Source organism: Leptonotus elevatus, unplaced genomic scaffold (genome assembly GCF_054856555.1).
Source record: "Leptonotus elevatus isolate MCC_2025b unplaced genomic scaffold, RoL_Lele_1.0 HiC_scaffold_24, whole genome shotgun sequence".
Taxonomy (NCBI): domain Eukaryota; kingdom Metazoa; phylum Chordata; class Actinopteri; order Syngnathiformes; family Syngnathidae; genus Leptonotus; species Leptonotus elevatus.
Genome location: NW_028233631.1, coordinates 614,137 through 639,725, shown reverse-complemented (window position 1 = coordinate 639,725; position 25,589 = coordinate 614,137).

Genomic DNA, 25,589 nt, shown 5'->3' with positions numbered 1-25,589 from the left:
TGTCAAAATCTTCAAAATGAGCAAAAGCACAATGAAATTAATGCTTGAATCATCTTCATTTTGCTAAAATACACTAATGACAGCAAAAAGTTTGAGTCTACAACATTTAGTTAAGGTGTGAGAGCCAAAATGAACTTTTTATGGCTTTAAATGCATTTTCAGCCCGATTGTACACTTCAGGTGAAAATGTCAAAATCTTCAAAATGAGCAAAAGCACAATAAAATTAATGCTTGAATCATCTTCATTTTACTAAAATATACTAATGACAGCAAAAAGTTTGAGTCTACAACATTTAGTTAAGGTGTGAGAGCCAAAATGAACTTTTTATTGCTTTAAATGCATTTTCAGCCCGATTGTACACTTCAGGTGAAAATGTCAAAATCTTCAAAATGAGCAAAAGCACAATGAAATTAATGCTTGAATCATCTTCATTTTGCTAACATACACTAATGACAGCAAAAAGTTTGAGTCTACAACATTTAGTTAAGGTGTGAGAGCCAAAATGAACTTTTTATGGCTTTAAATGCATTTTCAGCCCGATTGTACACTTCAGGTGAAAATGTCAAAATCTTCAAAATGAGCAAAAGCACAATAAAATTAATGCTTGAATCATCTTCATTTTGCTAAAATATACTAATGACAGCAAAAAGTTTGAGTCTACAACATTTAGTTAAGGTGTGAGAGCCAAAATGAACTTTTTATTGCTTTAAACGCGTTTTCAGCCCCTAATTGTACACTTCAGGTGAAAATGTCAAAATCTTCAAAATGAGCAAAAGCACAATGAAATTAATGCTTGAATCATCTTCATTTTGCTAAAATACACTAATGACAGCAAAAAGTTTGAATCTACAACATTTAGTTAAGGTGTGAGAGCCAAAATGAACTTTTTATGGCTTTAAATGCATTTTCAGCCCGATTGTACACTTCAGGTGAAAATGTCAAAATCTTCAAAATGAGCAAAAGCACAATGAAATTAATGCTTGAATCATCTTCATTTTGCTAAAATACACTAATGACAGCAAAAAGTTTGAGTCTACAACATTTAGTTAAGGTGTGAGAGCCAAAATGAACTTTTTATGGCTTTAAATGCATTTTCAGCCCGATTGTACACTTCAGGTGAAAATGTCAAAATCTTCAAAATGAGCAAAAGCACAATAAAATTAATGCTTGAATCATCTTCATTTTGCTAAAATACACTAATGACAGCAAAAAGTTTGAGTCTACAACATTTAGTTAAGGTGTGAGAGCCAAAATGAACTTTTTATGGCTTTAAATGCATTTTCAGCCCGATTGTACACTTCAGGTGAAAATGTCAAAATCTTCAAAATGAGCAAAAGCACAATAAAATTAATGCTTGAATCATCTTCATTTTGCTAAAATATACTAATGACAGCAAAAAGTTTGAGTCTACAACATTTAGTTAAGGTGTGAGAGCCAAAATGAACTTTTTATGGCTTTAAATGCATTTTCAGCCCGATTGTACACTTCAGGTGAAAATGTCAAAATTTTCAAAATGAGTAAAAGCACAGTAAAATTAATGCTTGAATCATCTTCATTTTGCTAAAATATACTAATGATAGCAAAAAGTTTGAGTCTACAACATTTAGTTAAGGTGTGAGAGCCAAAATGAACTTTTTATTGCTTTAAACGCGTTTTCAGCCCCTAATTGTACACTTCAGGTGAAAATGTCAAAATCTTCAAAATGAGCAAAAGCACAATGAAATTAATGCTTGAATCATCTTCATTTTGCTAAAATACACTAATGACAGCAAAAAGTTTGAGTCTACAACATTTAGTTAAGGTGTGAGAGCCAAAATGAACTTTTTATTGCTTTAAACGCGTTTTCAGCCCCTAATTGTACACTTCAGGTGAAAATGTCAAAATCTTCAAAATGAGCAAAAGCACAATGAAATTAATGCTTGAATCATCTTCATTTTGCTAAAATACACTAATGACAGCAAAAAGTTTGAGTCTACAACATTTAGTTAAGGTGTGAGAGCCAAAATGAACTTTTTATGGCTTTAAATGCATTTTCAGCCTGATTGTACACTTCAGGTGAAAATGTCAAAATCTTCAAAATGAGCAAAAGCACAATGAAATTAATGCTTGAATCATCTTCATTTTGCTAACATACACTAATGACAGCAAAAAGTTTGAGTCTACAACATTTAGTTAAGGTGTGAGAGCCAAAATGAACTTTTTATGGCTTTAAATGCATTTTCAGCCCGATTGTACACTTCAGGTGAAAATGTCAAAATCTTCAAAATGAGCAAAAGCACAATAAAATTAATGCTTGAATCATCTTCATTGTGCTAAAATATACTAATGACAGCAAAAAGTTTGAGTCTACAACATTTAGTTAAGGTGTGAGAGCCAAAATGAACTTTTTATTGCTTTAAACGCGTTTTCAGCCCCTAATTGTACACTTCAGGTGAAAATGTCAAAATCTTCAAAATGAGCAAAAGCACAATGAAATTAATGCTTGAATCATCTTCATTTTGCTAAAATACACTAATGACAGCAAAAAGTTTGAGTCTACAACATTTAGTTAAGGTGTGAGAGCCAAAATGAACTTTTTATGGCTTTAAATGCATTTTCAGCCTGATTGTACACTTCAGGTGAAAATGTCATAATCTTCAAAATGAGCAAAAGCACAATGAAATTAATGCTTGAATCATCTTCATTTTGCTAACATACACTAATGACAGCAAAAAGTTTGAGTCTACAACATTTAGTTAAGGTGTGAGAGCCAAAATGAACTTTTTATGGCTTTAAATGCATTTTCAGCCCGATTGTACACTTCAGGTGAAAATGTCAAAATCTTCAAAATGAGCAAAAGCACAATAAAATTAATGCTTGAATCATCTTCATTTTGCTAAAATACACTAATGACAGCAAAAAGTTTGAGTCTACAACATTTAGTTAAGGTGTGAGAGCCAAAATGAACTTTTTATGGCTTTAAATGCATTTTCAGCCTGATTGTACACTTCAGGTGAAAATGTCAAAATCTTCAAAATGAGCAAAAGCACAATGAAATTAATGCTTGAATCATCTTCATTTTGCTAACATACACTAATGACAGCAAAAAGTTTGAGTCTACAACATTTAGTTAAGGTGTGAGAGCCAAAATGAAAATTTTATTGCTTTAAACGCGTTTTCAGCCCCTAATTGTACACTTCAGGTGAAAATGTCAAAATCTTCAAAATGAGCAAAAGCACAATGAAATTAATGCTTGAATCATCTTCATTTTGCTAAAATACACTAATGACAGCAAAAAGTTTGAGTCTACAACATTTAGTTAAGGTGTGAGAGCCAAAATGAACTTTTTATGGCTTTAAATGCATTTTCAGCCCGATTGTACACTTCAGGTGAAAATGTCAAAATCTTCAAAATGAGCAAAAGCACAATAAAATTAATGCTTGAATCATCTTCATTTTACTAAAATATACTAATGACAGCAAAAAGTTTGAGTCTACAACATTTAGTTAAGGTGTGAGAGCCAAAATGAACTTTTTATTGCTTTAAATGCATTTTCAGCCCGATTGTACACTTCAGGTGAAAATGTCAAAATCTTCAAAATGAGCAAAAGCACAATGAAATTAATGCTTGAATCATCTTCATTTTGCTAACATACACTAATGACAGCAAAAAGTTTGAGTCTACAACATTTAGTTAAGGTGTGAGAGCCAAAATGAACTTTTTATGGCTTTAAATGCATTTTCAGCCCGATTGTACACTTCAGGTGAAAATGTCAAAATCTTCAAAATGAGCAAAAGCACAATAAAATTAATGCTTGAATCATCTTCATTTTGCTAAAATATACTAATGACAGCAAAAAGTTTGAGTCTACAACATTTAGTTAAGGTGTGAGAGCCAAAATGAACTTTTTATTGCTTTAAACGCGTTTTCAGCCCCTAATTGTACACTTCAGGTGAAAATGTCAAAATCTTCAAAATGAGCAAAAGCACAATGAAATTAATGCTTGAATCATCTTCATTTTGCTAAAATACACTAATGACAGCAAAAAGTTTGAATCTACAACATTTAGTTAAGGTGTGAGAGCCAAAATGAACTTTTTATGGCTTTAAATGCATTTTCAGCCCGATTGTACACTTCAGGTGAAAATGTCAAAATCTTCAAAATGAGCAAAAGCACAATGAAATTAATGCTTGAATCATCTTCATTTTGCTAAAATACACTAATGACAGCAAAAAGTTTGAATCTACAACATTTAGTTAAGGTGTGAGAGCCAAAATGAACTTTTTATGGCTTTAAATGCATTTTCAGCCCGATTGTACACTTCAGGTGAAAATGTCAAAATCTTCAAAATGAGCAAAAGCACAATGAAATTAATGCTTGAATCATCTTCATTTTGCTAAAATACACTAATGACAGCAAAAAGTTTGAGTCTACAACATTTAGTTAAGGTGTGAGAGCCAAAATGAACTTTTTATGGCTTTAAATGCATTTTCAGCCTGATTGTACACTTCAGGTGAAAATGTCAAAATCTTCAAAATGAGCAAAAGCACAATGAAATTAATGCTTGAATCATCTTCATTTTGCTAACATACACTAATGACAGCAAAAAGTTTGAGTCTACAACATTTAGTTAAGGTGTGAGAGCCAAAATGAACTTTTTATGGCTTTAAATGCATTTTCAGCCCGATTGTACACTTCAGGTGAAAATGTCAAAATCTTCAAAATGAGCAAAAGCACAATAAAATTAATGCTTGAATCATCTTCATTTTGCTAAAATATACTAATGACAGCAAAAAGTTTGAGTCTACAACATTTAGTTAAGGTGTGAGAGCCAAAATGAACTTTTTATTGCTTTAAACGCGTTTTCAGCCCCTAATTGTACACTTCAGGTGAAAATGTCAAAATCTTCAAAATGAGCAAAAGCACAATGAAATTAATGCTTGAATCATCTTCATTTTGCTAAAATACACTAATGACAGCAAAAAGTTTGAGTCTACAACATTTAGATAAGGTGTGAGAGCCAAAATGAACTTTTTATGGCTTTAAATGCATTTTCAGCCCGATTGTACACTTCAGGTGGAAATGTCAAAATCTTCAAAATGAGCAAAAGCACAATGAAATTAATGCTTGAATCATCTTCATTTTGCTAAAATACACTAATGACAGCAAAAAGTTTGAGTCTACAACATTTAGTTAAGGTGTGAGAGCCAAAATGAACTTTTTATGGCTTTAAATGCATTTTCAGCCCGATTGTACACTTCAGGTGAAAATGTCAAAATCTTCAAAATGAGCAAAAGCACAATAAAATTAATGCTTGAATCATCTTCATTTTGCTAAAATATACTAATGACAGCAAAAAGTTTGAGTCTACAACATTTAGTTAAGGTGTGAGAGCCAAAATGAACTTTTTATGGCTTTAAATGCATTTTCAGCCTGATTGTACACTTCAGGTGAAAATGTCAAAATCTTCAAAATGAGCAAAAGCACAATGAAATTAATGCTTGAATCATCTTCATTTTGCTAACATACACTAATGACAGCAAAAAGTTTGAGTCTACAACATTTAGTTAAGGTGTGAGAGCCAAAATGAACTTTTTATGGCTTTAAATGCATTTTCAGCCCGATTGTACACTTCAGGTGAAAATGTCAAAATCTTCAAAATGAGCAAAAGCACAATAAAATTAATGCTTGAATCATCTTCATTTTGCTAAAATATACTAATGACAGCAAAAAGTTTGAGTCTACAACATTTAGTTAAGGTGTGAGAGCCAAAATGAACTTTTTATTGCTTTAAACGCGTTTTCAGCCCCTAATTGTACACTTCAGGTGAAAATGTCAAAATCTTCAAAATGAGCAAAAGCACAATGAAATTAATGCTTGAATCATCTTCATTTTGCTAAAATACACTAATGACAGCAAAAAGTTTGAGTCTACAACATTTAGATAAGGTGTGAGAGCCAAAATGAACTTTTTATGGCTTTAAATGCATTTTCAGCCCGATTGTACACTTCAGGTGGAAATGTCAAAATCTTCAAAATGAGCAAAAGCACAATGAAATTAATGCTTGAATCATCTTCATTTTGCTAAAATACACTAATGACAGCAAAAAGTTTGAGTCTACAACATTTAGTTAAGGTGTGAGAGCCAAAATGAACTTTTTATGGCTTTAAATGCATTTTCAGCCCGATTGTACACTTCAGGTGAAAATGTCAAAATCTTCAAAATGAGCAAAAGCACAATAAAATTAATGCTTGAATCATCTTCATTTTGCTAAAATATACTAATGACAGCAAAAAGTTTGAGTCTACAACATTTAGTTAAGGTGTGAGAGCCAAAATGAACTTTTTATGGCTTTAAATGCATTTTCAGCCTGATTGTACACTTCAGGTGAAAATGTCAAAATCTTCAAAATGAGCAAAAGCACAATGAAATTAATGCTTGAATCATCTTCATTTTGCTAACATACACTAATGACAGCAAAAAGTTTGAGTCTACAACATTTAGTTAAGGTGTGAGAGCCAAAATGAACTTTTTATGGCTTTAAATGCATTTTCAGCCCGATTGTACACTTCAGGTGAAAATGTCAAAATCTTCAAAATGAGCAAAAGCACAATAAAATTAATGCTTGAATCATCTTCATTTTGCTAAAATATACTAATGACAGCAAAAAGTTTGAGTCTACAACATTTAGTTAAGGTGTGAGAGCCAAAATGAACTTTTTATTGCTTTAAACGCGTTTTCAGCCCCTAATTGTACACTTCAGGTGAAAATGTCAAAATCTTCAAAATGAGCAAAAGCACAATGAAATTAATGCTTGAATCATCTTCATTTTGCTAAAATACACTAATGACAGCAAAAAGTTTGAGTCTACAACATTTAGATAAGGTGTGAGAGCCAAAATGAACTTTTTATGGCTTTAAATGCATTTTCAGCCCGATTGTACACTTCAGGTGGAAATGTCAAAATCTTCAAAATGAGCAAAAGCACAATGAAATTAATGCTTGAATCATCTTCATTTTGCTAAAATACACTAATGACAGCAAAAAGTTTGAGTCTACAACATTTAGTTAAGGTGTGAGAGCCAAAATGAACTTTTTATTGCTTTAAACGCGTTTTCAGCCCCTAATTGTACACTTCAGGTGAAAATGTCAAAATCTTCAAAATGAGCAAAAGCACAATGAAATTAATGCTTGAATCATCTTCATTTTGCTAAAATACACTAATGACAGCAAAAAGTTTGAGTCTACAACATTTAGTTAAGGTGTGAGAGCCAAAATGAACTTTTTATGGCTTTAAATGCATTTTCAGCCTGATTGTACACTTCAGGTGAAAATGTCATAATCTTCAAAATGAGCAAAAGCACAATGAAATTAATGCTTGAATCATCTTCATTTTGCTAACATACACTAATGACAGCAAAAAGTTTGAGTCTACAACATTTAGTTAAGGTGTGAGAGCCAAAATGAACTTTTTATGGCTTTAAATGCCCGATTGTACACTTCAGGTGAAAATGTCAAAATCTTCAAAATGAGCAAAAGCACAATAAAATTAATGCTTGAATCATCTTCATTTTGCTAAAATACACTAATGACAGCAAAAAGTTTGAGTCTACAACATTTAGTTAAGGTGTGAGAGCCAAAATGAACTTTTTATGGCTTTAAATGCATTTTCAGCCTGATTGTACACTTCAGGTGAAAATGTCAAAATCTTCAAAATGAGCAAAAGCACAATGAAATTAATGCTTGAATCATCTTCATTTTGCTAACATACACTAATGACAGCAAAAAGTTTGAGTCTACAACATTTAGTTAAGGTGTGAGAGCCAAAATGAAAATTTTATTGCTTTAAACGCGTTTTCAGCCCCTAATTGTACACTTCAGGTGAAAATGTCAAAATCTTCAAAATGAGCAAAAGCACAATGAAATTAATGCTTGAATCATCTTCATTTTGCTAAAATACACTAATGACAGCAAAAAGTTTGAGTCTACAACATTTAGTTAAGGTGTGAGAGCCAAAATGAACTTTTTATGGCTTTAAATGCATTTTCAGCCCGATTGTACACTTCAGGTGAAAATGTCAAAATCTTCAAAATGAGCAAAAGCACAATAAAATTAATGCTTGAATCGTCTTCATTTTACTAAAATATACTAATGACAGCAAAAAGTTTGAGTCTACAACATTTAGTTAAGGTGTGAGAGCCAAAATGAACTTTTTATTGCTTTAAATGCATTTTCAGCCCGATTGTACACTTCAGGTGAAAATGTCAAAATCTTCAAAATGAGCAAAAGCACAATGAAATTAATGCTTGAATCATCTTCATTTTGCTAACATACACTAATGACAGCAAAAAGTTTGAGTCTACAACATTTAGTTAAGGTGTGAGAGCCAAAATGAACTTTTTATGGCTTTAAATGCATTTTCAGCCCGATTGTACACTTCAGGTGAAAATGTCAAAATCTTCAAAATGAGCAAAAGCACAATAAAATTAATGCTTGAATCATCTTCATTTTGCTAAAATATACTAATGACAGCAAAAAGTTTGAGTCTACAACATTTAGTTAAGGTGTGAGAGCCAAAATGAACTTTTTATTGCTTTAAACGCGTTTTCAGCCCCTAATTGTACACTTCAGGTGAAAATGTCAAAATCTTCAAAATGAGCAAAAGCACAATGAAATTAATGCTTGAATCATCTTCATTTTGCTAAAATACACTAATGACAGCAAAAAGTTTGAATCTACAACATTTAGTTAAGGTGTGAGAGCCAAAATGAACTTTTTATGGCTTTAAATGCATTTTCAGCCCGATTGTACACTTCAGGTGAAAATGTCAAAATCTTCAAAATGAGCAAAAGCACAATGAAATTAATGCTTGAATCATCTTCATTTTGCTAAAATACACTAATGACAGCAAAAAGTTTGAATCTACAACATTTAGTTAAGGTGTGAGAGCCAAAATGAACTTTTTATGGCTTTAAATGCATTTTCAGCCCGATTGTACACTTCAGGTGAAAATGTCAAAATCTTCAAAATGAGCAAAAGCACAATGAAATTAATGCTTGAATCATCTTCATTTTGCTAAAATACACTAATGACAGCAAAAAGTTTGAGTCTACAACATTTAGTTAAGGTGTGAGAGCCAAAATGAACTTTTTATGGCTTTAAATGCATTTTCAGCCTGATTGTACACTTCAGGTGAAAATGTCAAAATCTTCAAAATGAGCAAAAGCACAATGAAATTAATGCTTGAATCATCTTCATTTTGCTAACATACACTAATGACAGCAAAAAGTTTGAGTCTACAACATTTAGTTAAGGTGTGAGAGCCAAAATGAACTTTTTATGGCTTTAAATGCATTTTCAGCCCGATTGTACACTTCAGGTGAAAATGTCAAAATCTTCAAAATGAGCAAAAGCACAATAAAATTAATGCTTGAATCATCTTCATTTTGCTAAAATATACTAATGACAGCAAAAAGTTTGAGTCTACAACATTTAGTTAAGGTGTGAGAGCCAAAATGAACTTTTTATTGCTTTAAACGCGTTTTCAGCCCCTAATTGTACACTTCAGGTGAAAATGTCAAAATCTTCAAAATGAGCAAAAGCACAATGAAATTAATGCTTGAATCATCTTCATTTTGCTAAAATACACTAATGACAGCAAAAAGTTTGAGTCTACAACATTTAGATAAGGTGTGAGAGCCAAAATGAACTTTTTATGGCTTTAAATGCATTTTCAGCCCGATTGTACACTTCAGGTGGAAATGTCAAAATCTTCAAAATGAGCAAAAGCACAATGAAATTAATGCTTGAATCATCTTCATTTTGCTAAAATACACTAATGACAGCAAAAAGTTTGAGTCTACAACATTTAGTTAAGGTGTGAGAGCCAAAATGAACTTTTTATGGCTTTAAATGCATTTTCAGCCCGATTGTACACTTCAGGTGAAAATGTCAAAATCTTCAAAATGAGCAAAAGCACAATAAAATTAATGCTTGAATCATCTTCATTTTGCTAAAATATACTAATGACAGCAAAAAGTTTGAGTCTACAACATTTAGTTAAGGTGTGAGAGCCAAAATGAACTTTTTATTGCTTTAAACGCGTTTTCAGCCCCTAATTGTACACTTCAGGTGAAAATGTCAAAATCTTCAAAATGAGCAAAAGCACAATGAAATTAATGCTTAAATCATCTTCATTTTGCTAAAATACACTAATGACAGCAAAAAGTTTGAATCTACAACATTTAGTTAAGGTGTGAGAGCCAAAATGAACTTTTTATGGCTTTAAATGCATTTTCAGCCCGATTGTACACTTCAGGTGAAAATGTCAAAATCTTCAAAATGAGCAAAAGCACAATGAAATTAATGCTTGAATCATCTTCATTTTGCTAAAATACACTAATGACAGCAAAAAGTTTGAATCTACAACATTTAGTTAAGGTGTGAGAGCCAAAATGAACTTTTTATGGCTTTAAATGCATTTTCAGCCCGATTGTACACTTCAGGTGAAAATGTCAAAATCTTCAAAATGAGCAAAAGCACAATGAAATTAATGCTTGAATCATCTTCATTTTGCTAAAATACACTAATGACAGCAAAAAGTTTGAGTCTACAACATTTAGTTAAGGTGTGAGAGCCAAAATGAACTTTTTATGGCTTTAAATGCATTTTCAGCCTGATTGTACACTTCAGGTGAAAATGTCAAAATCTTCAAAATGAGCAAAAGCACAATGAAATTAATGCTTGAATCATCTTCATTTTGCTAACATACACTAATGACAGCAAAAAGTTTGAGTCTACAACATTTAGTTAAGGTGTGAGAGCCAAAATGAACTTTTTATGGCTTTAAATGCATTTTCAGCCCGATTGTACACTTCAGGTGAAAATGTCAAAATCTTCAAAATGAGCAAAAGCACAATAAAATTAATGCTTGAATCATCTTCATTTTGCTAAAATATACTAATGACAGCAAAAAGTTTGAGTCTACAACATTTAGTTAAGGTGTGAGAGCCAAAATGAACTTTTTATTGCTTTAAACGCGTTTTCAGCCCCTAATTGTACACTTCAGGTGAAAATGTCAAAATCTTCAAAATGAGCAAAAGCACAATGAAATTAATGCTTGAATCATCTTCATTTTGCTAAAATACACTAATGACAGCAAAAAGTTTGAGTCTACAACATTTAGATAAGGTGTGAGAGCCAAAATGAACTTTTTATGGCTTTAAATGCATTTTCAGCCCGATTGTACACTTCAGGTGAAAATGTCAAAATCTTCAAAATGAGCAAAAGCACAATAAAATTAATGCTTGAATCATCTTCATTTTGCTAAAATATACTAATGACAGCAAAAAGTTTGAGTCTACAACATTTATATAAGGTGTGAGAGCGAAAATGAACTTTTTATTGCTTTAAACGCGTTTTCAGCCCCTAATTGTACACTTCAGGTGAAAATGTCAAAATCTTCAAAATGAGCAAAAGCACAATGAAATTAATGCTTGAATCATCTTCATTTTGCTAAAATACACTAATGACAGCAAAAAGTTTGAGTCTACAACATTTAGTTAAGGTGTGAGAGCCAAAATGAACTTTTTATGGCTTTAAATGCATTTTCAGCCAGATTGTACACTTCAGGTGAAAATGTCAAAATCTTCAAAATGAGCAAAAGCACAATGAAATTAATGCTTGAATCATCTTCATTTTGCTAAAATACACTAATGACAGCAAAAAGTTTGAGTCTACAACATTTAGTTAAGGTGTGAGAGCCAAAATGAACTTTTTATGGCTTTAAATGCATTTTCAGCCTGATTGTACACTTCAGGTGAAAATGTCAAAATCTTCAAAATGAGCAAAAGCACAATGAAATTAATGCTTGAATCATCTTCATTTTGCTAACATACACTAATGACAGCAAAAAGTTTGAGTCTACAACATTTAGTTAAGGTGTGAGAGCCAAAATGAACTTTTTATGGCTTTAAATGCATTTTCAGCCCGATTGTACACTTCAGGTGGAAATGTCAAAATCTTCAAAATGAGCAAAAGCACAATGAAATTAATGCTTGAATCATCTTCATTTTGCTAAAATACACTAATGACAGCAAAAAGTTTGAGTCTACAACATTTAGTTAAGGTGTGAGAGCCAAAATGAACTTTTTATGGCTTTAAATGCATTTTCAGCCCGATTGTACACTTCAGGTGAAAATGTCAAAATCTTCAAAATGAGCAAAAGCACAATGAAATTAATGCTTGAATCATCTTCATTTTGCTAACATACACTAATGACAGCAAAAAGTTTGAGTCTACAACATTTAGTTAAGGTGTGAGAGCCAAAATGAACTTTTTATGGCTTTAAATGCATTTTCAGCCCGATTGTACACTTCAGGTGAAAATGTCAAAATCTTCAAAATGAGCAAAAGCACAATGAAATTAATGCTTGAATCATCTTCATTTTTGCTAAAATACACTAATGACAGCAAAAAGTTTGAGTCTACAACATTTAGTTAAGGTGTGAGAGCCAAAATGAACTTTTTATTGCTTTAAACGCGTTTTCAGCCCCTAATTGTACACTTCAGGTGAAAATGTCAAAATCTTCAAAATGAGCAAAAGCACAATGAAATTAATGCTTGAATCATCTTCATTTTGCTAAAATACACTAATGACAGCAAAAAGTTTGAGTCTACAACATTTAGTTAAGGTGTGAGAGCCAAAATGAACTTTTTATGGCTTTAAAAGCATTTTCAGCCTGATTGTACACTTCAGGTGAAAATGTCAAAATCTTCAAAATGAGCAAAAGCACAATGAAATTAATGCTTGAATCATCTTCATTTTGCTAACATACACTAATGACAGCAAAAAGTTTGAGTCTACAACATTTAGTTAAGGTGTGAGAGCCAAAATGAACTTTTTATGGCTTTAAATGCATTTTCAGCCCGATTGTACACTTCAGGTGAAAATGTCAAAATCTTCAAAATGAGCAAAAGCACAATAAAATTAATGCTTGAATCATCTTCATTTTGCTAAAATATACTAATGACAGCAAAAAGTTTGAGTCTACAACATTTAGTTAAGGTGTGAGAGCCAAAATGAACTTTTTATTGCTTTAAACGCGTTTTCAGCCCCTAATTGTACACTTCAGGTGAAAATGTCAAAATCTTCAAAATGAGCAAAAGCACAATGAAATTAATGCTTGAATCATCTTCATTTTGCTAAAATACACTAATGACAGCAAAAAGTTTGAGTCTACAACATTTAGTTAAGGTGTGAGAGCCAAAATGAACTTTTTATTGCTTTAAATGCATTTTCAGCCCGATTGTACACTTCAGGTGGAAATGTCAAAATCTTCAAAATGAGCAAAAGCACAATGAAATTAATGCTTGAATCATCTTCATTTTGCTAAAATACACTAATGACAGCAAAAAGTTTGAGTCTACAACATTTAGTTAAGGTGTGAGAGCCAAAATGAACTTTTTATGGCTTTAAATGCATTTTCAGCCCGATTGTACACTTCAGGTGAAAATGTCAAAATCTTCAAAATGAGCAAAAGCACAATGAAATTAATGCTTGAATCATCTTCATTTTGCTAACATACACTAATGACAGCAAAAAGTTTGAGTCTACAACATTTAGTTAAGGTGTGAGAGCCAAAATGAACTTTTTATGGCTTTAAATGCATTTTCAGCCCGATTGTACACTTCAGGTGAAAATGTCAAAATCTTCAAAATGAGCAAAAGCACAATGAAATTAATGCTTGAATCATCTTCATTTTTGCTAAAATACACTAATGACAGCAAAAAGTTTGAGTCTACAACATTTAGTTAAGGTGTGAGAGCCAAAATGAACTTTTTATGGCTTTAAATGCATTTTCAGCCCGATTGTACACTTCAGGTGAAAATGTCAAAATCTTCAAAATGAGCAAAAGCACAATGAAATTAATGCTTGAATCATCTTCATTTTGCTAACATACACTAATGACAGCAAAAAGTTTGAGTCTACAACATTTAGTTAAGGTGTGAGAGCCAAAATGAACTTTTTATGGCTTTAAATGCATTTTCAGCCCGATTGTACACTTCAGGTGAAAATGTCAAAATCTTCAAAATGAGCAAAAGCACAATAAAATTAATGCTTGAATCATCTTCATTTTGCTAAAATACACTAATGACAGCAAAAAGTTTGAGTCTACAACATTTAGTTAAGGTGTGAGAGCCAAAATGAACTTTTTATGGCTTTAAATGCATTTTCAGCCTGATTGTACACTTCAGGTGAAAATGTCAAAATCTTCAAAATGAGCAAAAGCACAATGAAATTAATGCTTGAATCATCTTCATTTTGCTAACATACACTAATGACAGCAAAAAGTTTGAGTCTACAACATTTAGTTAAGGTGTGAGAGCCAAAATGAAAATTTTATTGCTTTAAACGCGTTTTCAGCCCCTAATTGTACACTTCAGGTGAAAATGTCAAAATCTTCAAAATGAGCAAAAGCACAATGAAATTAATGCTTGAATCATCTTCATTTTGCTAAAATACACTAATGACAGCAAAAAGTTTGAGTCTACAACATTTAGTTAAGGTGTGAGAGCCAAAATGAACTTTTTATGGCTTTAAATGCATTTTCAGCCCGATTGTACACTTCAGGTGAAAATGTCAAAATCTTCAAAATGAGCAAAAGCACAATAAAATTAATGCTTGAATCATCTTCATTTTACTAAAATATACTAATGACAGCAAAAAGTTTGAGTCTACAACATTTAGTTAAGGTGTGAGAGCCAAAATGAACTTTTTATTGCTTTAAATGCATTTTCAGCCCGATTGTACACTTCAGGTGAAAATGTCAAAATCTTCAAAATGAGCAAAAGCACAATGAAATTAATGCTTGAATCATCTTCATTTTGCTAACATACACTAATGACAGCAAAAAGTTTGAGTCTACAACATTTAGTTAAGGTGTGAGAGCCAAAATGAACTTTTTATGGCTTTAAATGCATTTTCAGCCCGATTGTACACTTCAGGTGAAAATGTCAAAATCTTCAAAATGAGCAAAAGCACAATAAAATTAATGCTTGAATCATCTTCATTTTGCCAAAAATATACTAATGACAGCAAAAAGTTTGAGTCTACAACATTTAGTTAAGGTGTGAGAGCCAAAATGAACTTTTTATGGCTTTAAATGCATTTTCAGCCTGATTGTACACTTCAGGTGAAAATGTCAAAATCTTCAAAATGAGCAAAAGCACAATGAAATTAATGCTTGAATCATCTTCATTTTGCTAACATACACTAATGACAGCAAAAAGTTTGAGTCTACAACATTTAGTTAAGGTGTGAGAGCCAAAATGAACTTTTTATGGCTTTAAATGCATTTTCAGCCCGATTGTACACTTCAGGTGAAAATGTCAAAATCTTCAAAATGAGCAAAAGCACAATAAAATTAATGCTTGAATCATCTTCATTGTGCTAAAATATACTAATGACAGCAAAAAGTTTGAGTCTACAACATTTAGTTAAGGTGTGAGAGCCAAAATGAACTTTTTATTGCTTTAAACGCGTTTTCAGCCCCTAATTGTACACTTCAGGTGAAAATGTCAAAATCTTCAAAATGAGCAAAAGCACAATGAAATTAATGCTTGAATCATCTTCATTTTGCTAAAATACACTAATGACAGCAAAAAGTTTGAGTCTACAACATTTAGTTAAGGTGTGAGAGCCAAAATGAACTTTTTATGGCTTTAAATGCATTTTCAGCCTGATTGTACACTTCAGGTGAAAATGTCATAATCTTCAAAATGAGCAAAAGCACAATGAAATTAATGCTTGAATCATCTTCATTTTGCTAACATACACTAATGACAGCAAAAAGTTTGAGTCTACAACATTTAGTTAAGGTGTGAGAGCCAAAATGAACTTTTTATGGCTTTAAATGCATTTTCAGCCCGATTGTACACTTCAGGTGAAAATGTCAAAATCTTCAAAATGAGCAAAAGCACAATAAAATTAATGCTTGAATCATCTTCATTTTGCTAAAATACACTAATGACAGCAAAAAGTTTGAGTCTACAACATTTAGTTAAGGTGTGAGAGCCAAAATGAACTTTTTATGGCTTTAAATGCATTTTCAGCCTGATTGTACACTTCAGGTGAAAATGTCAAAATCTTCAAAATGAGCAAAAGCACAATGAAATTAATGCTTGAATCATCTTCATTTTGCTAACATACACTAATGACAGCAAAAAGTTTGAGTCTACAACATTTAGTTAAGGTGTGAGAGCCAAAATGAAAATTTTATTGCTTTAAACGCGTTTTCAGCCCCTAATTGTACACTTCAGGTGAAAATGTCAAAATCTTCAAAATGAGCAAAAGCACAATGAAATTAATGCTTGAATCATCTTCATTTTGCTAAAATACACTAATGACAGCAAAAAGTTTGAGTCTACAACATTTAGTTAAGGTGTGAGAGCCAAAATGAACTTTTTATGGCTTTAAATGCATTTTCAGCCCGATTGTACACTTCAGGTGAAAATGTCAAAATCTTCAAAATGAGCAAAAGCACAATAAAATTAATGCTTGAATCATCTTCATTTTACTAAAATATACTAATGACAGCAAAAAGTTTGAGTCTACAACATTTAGTTAAGGTGTGAGAGCCAAAATGAACTTTTTATTGCTTTAAATGCATTTTCAGCCCGATTGTACACTTCAGGTGAAAATGTCAAAATCTTCAAAATGAGCAAAAGCACAATGAAATTAATGCTTGAAATCATCTTCATTTTGCTAAAATACACTAATGACAGCAAAAAGTTTGAATCTACAACATTTAGTTAAGGTGTGAGAGCCAAAATGAACTTTTTATTGCTTTAAATGCATTTTCAGCCCGATTGTACACTTCAGGTGAAAATGTCAAAATCTTCAAAATGAGCAAAAGCACAATGAAATTAATGCTTGAATCATCTTCATTTTGCTAAAATACACTAATGACAGCAAAAAGTTTGAGTCTACAACATTTAGTTAAGGTGTGAGAGCCAAAATGAACTTTTTATGGCTTTAAATGCATTTTCAGCCCGATTGTACACTTCAGGTGAAAATGTCAAAATCTTCAAAATGAGCAAAAGCACAATGAAATTAATGCTTGAATCATCATCATTTTGCTAACATACACTAATGACAGCAAAAAGTTTGAGTCTACAACATTTAGTTAAGGTGTGAGAGCCAAAATGAACTTTTTATTGCTTTAAACGCGTTTTCAGCCCCTAATTGTACACTTCAGGTGAAAATGTCAAAATCTTCAAAATGAGCAAAAGCACAATGAAATTAATGCTTGAATCATCTTCATTTTGCTAAAATACACTAATGACAGCAAAAAGTTTGAGTCTACATCATTTAGTTAAGGTGTGAGAGCCAAAATGAACTTTTTATGGCTTTAAATGCATTTTCAGCCTGATTGTACACTTCAGGTGAAAATGTCAAAATCTTCAAAATGAGCAAAAGCACAATGAAATTAATGCTTGAATCATCTTCATTTTGCTAACATACACTAATGACAGCAAAAAGTTTGAGTCTACAACATTTAGTTAAGGTGTGAGAGCCAAAATGAACTTTTTATGGCTTTAAATGCATTTTCAGCCTGATTGTACACTTCAGGTGAAAATGTCAAAATCTTCAAAATGAGCAAAAGCACAATGAAATTAATGCTTGAATCATCTTCATTTTGCTAACATACACTAATGACAGCAAAAAGTTTGAGTCTACAACATTTAGTTAAGGTGTGAGAGCCAAAATGAACTTTTTATGGCTTTAAATGCATTTTCAGCCCGATTGTACACTTCAGGTGAAAATGTCAAAATCTTCAAAATGAGCAAAAGCACAATAAAATTAATGCTTGAATCATCTTCATTTTGCTAAAATATACTAATGACAGCAAAAAGTTTGAGTCTACAACATTTAGTTAAGGTGTGAGAGCCAAAATGAACTTTTTATTGCTTTAAACGCGTTTTCAGCCCCTAATTGTACACTTCAGGTGAAAATGTCAAAATCTTCAAAATGAGCAAAAGCACAATGAAATTAATGCTTGAATCATCTTCATTTTGCTAAAATACACTAATGACAGCAAAAAGTTTGAGTCTACAACATTTAGTTAAGGTGTGAGAGCCAAAATGAACTTTTTATGGCTTTAAATGCATTTTCAGCCCGATTGTACACTTCAGGTGGAAATGTCAAAATCTTCAAAATGAGCAAAAGCACAATGAAATTAATGCTTGAATCATCTTCATTTTGCTAACATACACTAATGACAGCAAAAAGTTTGAGTCTACAACATTTAGTTAAGGTGTGAGAGCCAAAATGAACTTTTTATGGCTTTAAATGCATTTTCAGCCCGATTGTACACTTCAGGTGAAAATGTCAAAATCTTCAAAATGAGCAAAAGCACAATAAAATTAATGCTTGAATCATCTTCATTTTGCTAAAATATACTAATGACAGCAAAAAGTTTGAGTTTACAACATTTAGTTAAGGTGTGAGAGCCAAAATGAACTTTTTATTGCTTTAAACGCGTTTTCAGCCCCTAATTGTACACTTCAGGTGAAAATGTCAAAATCTTCAAAATGAGCAAAAGCACAATGACATTAATGCTTGAATCATCTTCATTTTGCTAAAATACACTAATGACAGCAAAAAGTTTGAGTCTACAACATTTAGTTAAGGTGTGAGAGCCAAAATGAACTTTTTATGGCTTTAAATGCATTTTCAGCCCGATTGTACACTTCAGGTGAAAATGTCAAAATCTTCAAAATGAGCAAAAGCACAATGAAATTAATGCTTGAATCATCTCCATTTTGCTAAAATACACTAATGACAGCAAAAAGTTTGAGTCTACAACATTTAGTTAAGGTGTGAGAGCCAAAATGAACTTTTTATGGCTTTAAATGCATTTTCAGCCTGATTGTACACTTCAGGTGAAAATGTCAAAATCTTCAAAATGAGCAAAAGCACAATGAAATTAATGCTTGATTCATCTTCATTTTGCTAACATACACTAATGACAGCAAAAAGTTTGAGTCTACAACATTTAGTTAAGGTGTGAGAGCCAAAATGAACTTTTTATGGCTTTAAATGCATTTTCAGCCCGATTGTACACTTCAGGTGAAAATGTCAAAATCTTCAAAATGAGCAAAAGCACAATAAAATTAATGCTTGAATCATCTTCATTTTGCTAAAATATACTAATGACAGCAAAAAGTTTGAGTCTACAACATTTAGTTAAGGTGTGAGAGCCAAAATGAACTTTTTATTGCTTTAAACGCGTTTTCAGCCCCTAATTGTACACTTCAGGTGAAAATGTCAAAATCTTCAAAATGAGCAAAAGCACAATGAAATTAATGCTTGAATCATCATCATTTTGCTAAAATACACTAATGACAGCAAAAAGTTTGAGTCTACAACATTTAGTTAAGGTGTGAGAGCCAAAATGAACTTTTTATGGCTTTAAATGCATTTTCAGCCTGATTGTACACTTCAGGTGAAAATGTCAAAATCTTCAAAATGAGCAAAAGCACAATGAAATTAATGCTTGAATCATCTTCATTTTGCTAACATACACTAATGACAGCAAAAAGTTTGAGTCTACAACATTTAGTTAAGGTGTGAGAGCCAAAATGAACTTTTTATGGCTTTAAATGCATTTTCAGCCTGATTGTACACTTCAGGTGAAAATGTCAAAATCTTCAAAATGAGCAAAAGCACAATGAAATTAATGCTTGAATCATCTTCATTTTGCTAACATACACTAATGACAGCAAAAAGTTCGAGTCTACAACATTTAGTTAAGGTGTGAGAGCCAAAATGAAAATTTTATTGCTTTAAACGCGTTTTCAGCCCCTAATTGTACACTTCAGGTGAAAATGTCAAAATCTTCTAAATGAGCAAAAGCACAATGAAATTAATGCTTGAATCATCTTCATTTTGCTAAAATACACTAATGACAGCAAAAAGTTTGAGTCTACAACATTTAGTTAAGGTGTGAGAGCCAAAATGAACTTTTTATGGCTTTAAATGAATTTTCAGCCCGATTGTACACTTCAGGTGAAAATGTCAAAATCTTCAAAATGAGCAAAAGCACAATGAAATTAATGCTTGAATCATCTTCATTTTGCTAAAATATACTAATGACAGCAAAAAGTTTGAGTTTACAACATTTAGTTAAGGTGTGAGAGCCAAAATGAACTTTTTATTGCTTTAAACGCGTTTTCAGCCCCTAATTGTACACTTCAGGTGAAAATGTCAAAATCTTCAAAATGAGCAAAAGCACAATGACATTAATGCTTGAATCATCTTCATTTTGCTAAAATACACTAATGACAGCAAAAAGTTTGAATCTACAACATTTAGTTAAGGTGTGAGAGCCAAAATGAACTTTTTATTGCTTTAAATGCATTTTCAGCCCGATTGTACACTTCAGGTGAAAATGTCAAAATCTTCAAAATGAGCAAAAGCACAATGAAATTAATGCTTGAATCATCTTCATTTTGCTAAAATACACTAATGACAGCAAAAAGTTTGAGTCTACAACATTTAGTTAAGGTGTGAGAGCCAAAATGAACTTTTTATGGCTTTAAATGCATTTTCAGCCCGATTGTACACTTCAGGTGAAAATGTCAAAATCTTCAAAATGAGCAAAAGCACAATGAAATTAATGCTTGAATCATCATCATTTTGCTAAAATACACTAATGACAGCAAAAAGTTTGAGTCTACAACATTTAGTTAAGGTGTGAGAGCCAAAATGAACTTTTTATGGCTTTAAATGCATTTTCAGCCTGATTGTACACTTCAGGTGAAAATGTCAAAATCTTCAAAATGAGCAAAAGCACAATGAAATTAATGCTTGAATCATCTTCATTTTGCTAACATACACTAATGACAGCAAAAAGTTTGAGTCTACAACATTTAGTTAAGGTGTGAGAGCCAAAATGAACTTTTTATGGCTTTAAATGCATTTTCAGCCTGATTGTACACTTCAGGTGAAAATGTCAAAATCTTCAAAATGAGCAAAAGCACAATGAAATTAATGCTTGAATCATCTTCATTTTGCTAACATACACTAATGACAGCAAAAAGTTTGAGTCTACAACATTTAGTTAAGGTGTGAGAGCCAAAATGAAAATTTTATTGCTTTAAACGCGTTTTCAGCCCCTAATTGTACACTTCAGGTGAAAATGTCAAAATCTTCTAAATGAGCAAAAGCACAATGAAATTAATGCTTGAATCATCTTCATTTTGCTAAAATACACTAATGACAGCAAAAAGTTTGAGTCTACAACATTTAGTTAAGGTGTGAGAGCCAAAATGAACTTTTTATGGCTTTAAATGAATTTTCAGCCCGATTGTACACTTCAGGTGAAAATGTCAAAATCTTCAAAATGAGCAAAAGCACAATGAAATTAATGCTTGAATCATCTTCATTTTGCTAAAATATACTAATGACAGCAAAAAGTTTGAGTTTACAACATTTAGTTAAGGTGTGAGAGCCAAAATGAACTTTTTATTGCTTTAAACGCGTTTTCAGCCCCTAATTGTACACTTTAGGTGAAAATGTCAAAATCTTCAAAATGAGCAAAAGCACAATGACATTAATGCTTGAATCATCTTCATTTTGCTAAAATACACTAATGACAGACAGCAAAAAGTTTGAGTCTACAACATTTAGTTAAGGTGTGAGAGCCAAAATGAACTTTTTATGGCTTTAAATGCATTTTCAGCTCGATTGTACACTTCAGGTGAAAATGTCAAAATCTTCAAAATGAGCAAAAGCACAATAAAATTAATGCTTGAATCATCTTCATTTTGCTAAAATATACTAATGACAGCAAAAAGTTTGAGTCTACAACATTTAGTTAAGGTGTGAGAGCCAAAATGAACTTTTTATTGCTTTAAACGCGTTTTCAGCCCCTAATTGTACACTTCAGGTGAAAATGTCAAAATCTTCAAAATGAGCAAAAGCACAATGAAATTAATGCTTGAATCATCTTCATTTTGCTAAAATACACTAATGACAGCAAAAAGTTTGAGTCTACAACATTTAGTTAAGGTGTGAGAGCCAAAATGAACTTTTTATGGCTTTAAAAGCATTTTCAGCCTGATTGTACACTTCAGGTGAAAATGTCAAAATCTTCAAAATGAGCAAAAGCACAATGAAATTAATGCTTGAATCATCTTCATTTTGCTAACATACACTAATGACAGCAAAAAGTTTGAGTCTACAACATTTAGTTAAGGTGTGAGAGCCAAAATGAACTTTTTATGGCTTTAAATGCATTTTCAGCCCGATTGTACACTTCAGGTGAAAATGTCAAAATCTTCAAAATGAGCAAAAGCACAATAAAATTAATGCTTGAATCATCTTCATTTTGCTAAAATATACTAATGACAGCAAAAAGTTTGAGTCTACAACATTTAGTTAAGGTGTGAGAGCCAAAATGAACTTTTTATTGCTTTAAACGCGTTTTCAGCCCCTAATTGTACACTTCAGGTGAAAAATGTCAAAATCTTCAAAATGAGCAAAAGCACAATGAAATTAATGCTTGAATCATCTTCATTTTGCTAAAATACACTAATGACAGCAAAAAGTTTGAGTCTACAACATTTAGTTAAGGTGTGAGAGCCAAAATGAACTTTTTATTGCTTTAAATGCATTTTCAGCCCGATTGTACACTTCAGGTGGAAATGTCAAAATCTTCAAAATGAGCAAAAGCACAATGAAATTAATGCTTGAATCATCTTCATTTTGCTAAAATACACTAATGACAGCAAAAAGTTTGAGTCTACAACATTTAGTTAAGGTGTGAGAGCCAAAATGAACTTTTTATGGCTTTAAATGCATTTTCAGCCCGATTGTACACTTCAGGTGAAAATGTCAAAATCTTCAAAATGAGCAAAAGCACAATGAAATTAATGCTTGAATCATCTTCATTTTGCTAACATACACTAATGACAGCAAAAAGTTTGAGTCTACAACATTTAGTTAAGGTGTGAGAGCCAAAATGAACTTTTTATGGCTTTAAATGCATTTTCAGCCCGATTGTACACTTCAGGTGAAAATGTCAAAATCTTCAAAATGAGCAAAAGCACAATGAAATTAATGCTTGAATCATCTTCATTTTGCTAAAATACACTAATGACAGCAAAAAGTTTGAGTCTACAACATTTAGTTAAGGTGTGAGAGCCAAAATGAACTTTTTATGGCTTTAAATGCATTTTCAGCCTGATTGTACACTTCAGGTGAAAATGTCAAAATCTTCAAAATGAGCAAAAGCACAATGAAATTAATGCTTGAATCATCTTCATTTTGCTAACATACACTAATGACAGCAAAAAGTTTGAGTCTACAACATTTAGTTAAGGTGTGAGAGCCAAAATGAACTTTTTATGGCTTTAAATGCATTTTCAGCCCGATTGTACACTTCAGGTGAAAATGTCAAAATCTTCAAAATGAGCAAAAGCACAATAAAATTAATGCTTGAATCATCTTCATTTTGCTAAAATATACTAATGACAGCAAAAAGTTTGAGTCTACAACATTTAGTTAAGGTGTGAGAGCCAAAATGAACTTTTTATTGCTTTAAACGCGTTTTCAGCCCCTAATTGTACACTTCAGGTGAAAATGTCAAAATCTTCAAAATGAGCAAAAGCACAATGACATTAATGCTTGAATCATCTTCATTTTGCTAAAATACACTAATGACAGCAAAAAGTTTGAATCTACAACATTTAGTTAAGGTGTGAGAGCCAAAATGAACTTTTTATTGCTTTAAATGCATTTTCAGCCCGATTGTACACTTCAGGTGAAAATGTCAAAATCTTCAAAATGAGCAAAAGCACAATGAAATTAATGCTTGAATCATCTTCATTTTGCTAAAATACACTAATGACAGCAAAAAGTTTGAGTCTACAACATTTAGTTAAGGTGTGAGAGCCAAAATGAACTTTTTATGGCTTTAAATGCATTTTCAGCCCGATTGTACACTTCAGGTGAAAATGTCAAAATCTTCAAAATGAGCAAAAGCACAATGAAATTAATGCTTGAATCATCTACATTTTGCTAAAATACACTAATGACAGCAAAAAGTTTGAGTCTACAACATTTAGTTAAGGTGTGAATGCCAAAATGAACTTTTTATGGCTTTAAATGCATTTTCAGCCTGATTGTACACTTCAGGTGAAAATGTCAAAATCTTCAAAATGAGCAAAAGCACAATGAAATTAATGCTTGATTCATCTTCATTTTGCTAACATACACTAATGACAGCAAAAAGTTTGAGTCTACAACATTTAGTTAAGGTGTGAGAGCCAAAATGAACTTTTTATGGCTTTAAATGCATTTTCAGCCCGATTGTACACTTCAGGTGAAAATGTCAAAATCTTCAAAATGAGCAAAAGCACAATAAAATTAATGCTTGAATCATCTTCATTTTGCTAAAATATACTAATGACAGCAAAAAGTTTGAGTCTACAACATTTAGTTAAGGTGTGAGAGCCAAAATGAACTTTTTATTGCTTTAAACGCGTTTTCAGCCCCTAATTGTACACTTCAGGTGAAAATGTCAAAATCTTCAAAATGAGCAAAAGCACAATGAAATTAATGCTTGAATCATCTTCATTTTGCTAAAATACACTAATGACAGCAAAAAGTTTGAGTCTACAACATTTAGTTAAGGTGTGAGAGCCAAAATGAACTTTTTATGGCTTTAAATGCATTTTCAGCCCGATTGTACACTTCAGGTGAAAATGTCAAAATCTTCAAAATGAGCAAAAGCACAATGAAATTAATGCTTGAATCATCTTCATTTTGCTAAAATACACTAATGACACCAAAAAGTTTGAGTCTACAACATTTAGTTAAGGTGTGAGAGCCAAAATTAACTTTTTATGGCTTTAAATGCATTTTCAGCCCGATTGTACACTTCAGGTGGAAATGTCAAAATCTTCAAAATGAGCAAAAGCACAATGAAATTAATGCTTGAATCATCTTCATTTTGCTAAAATACACTAATGACAGCAAAAAGTTTGAGTCTACAACATTTAGTTAAGGTGTGAGAGCCAAAATGAACTTTTTATGGCTTTAAAAGCATTTTCAGCCTGATTGTACACTTCAGGTGAAAATGTCAAAATCTTCAAAATGAGCAAAAGCACAATGAAATTAATGCTTGAATCATCTTCATTTTGCTAACATACACTAATGACAGCAAAAAGTTTGAGTCTACAACATTTAGTTAAGGTGTGAGAGCCAAAATGAACTTTTTATGGCTTTAAATGCATTTTCAGCCTGATTGTATACTTCAGGTGAAAATGTCAAAATCTTCAAAATGAGCAAAAGCACAATGAAATTAATGCTTGAATCATCTTCATTTTGCTAACATACACTAATGACAGCAAAAAGTTTGAGTCTACAACATTTAGTTAATTTGTGAGAGCCAAAATGAACTTTTTATGGCTTTAAATGCATTTTCAGCCTGATTGTACACTTCAGGTGAAAATGTCAAAATCTTCAAAATGAGCAAAAGCACAATGAAATTAATGCTTGAATCATCTTCATTTTGCTAACATACACTAATGACAGCAAAAAGT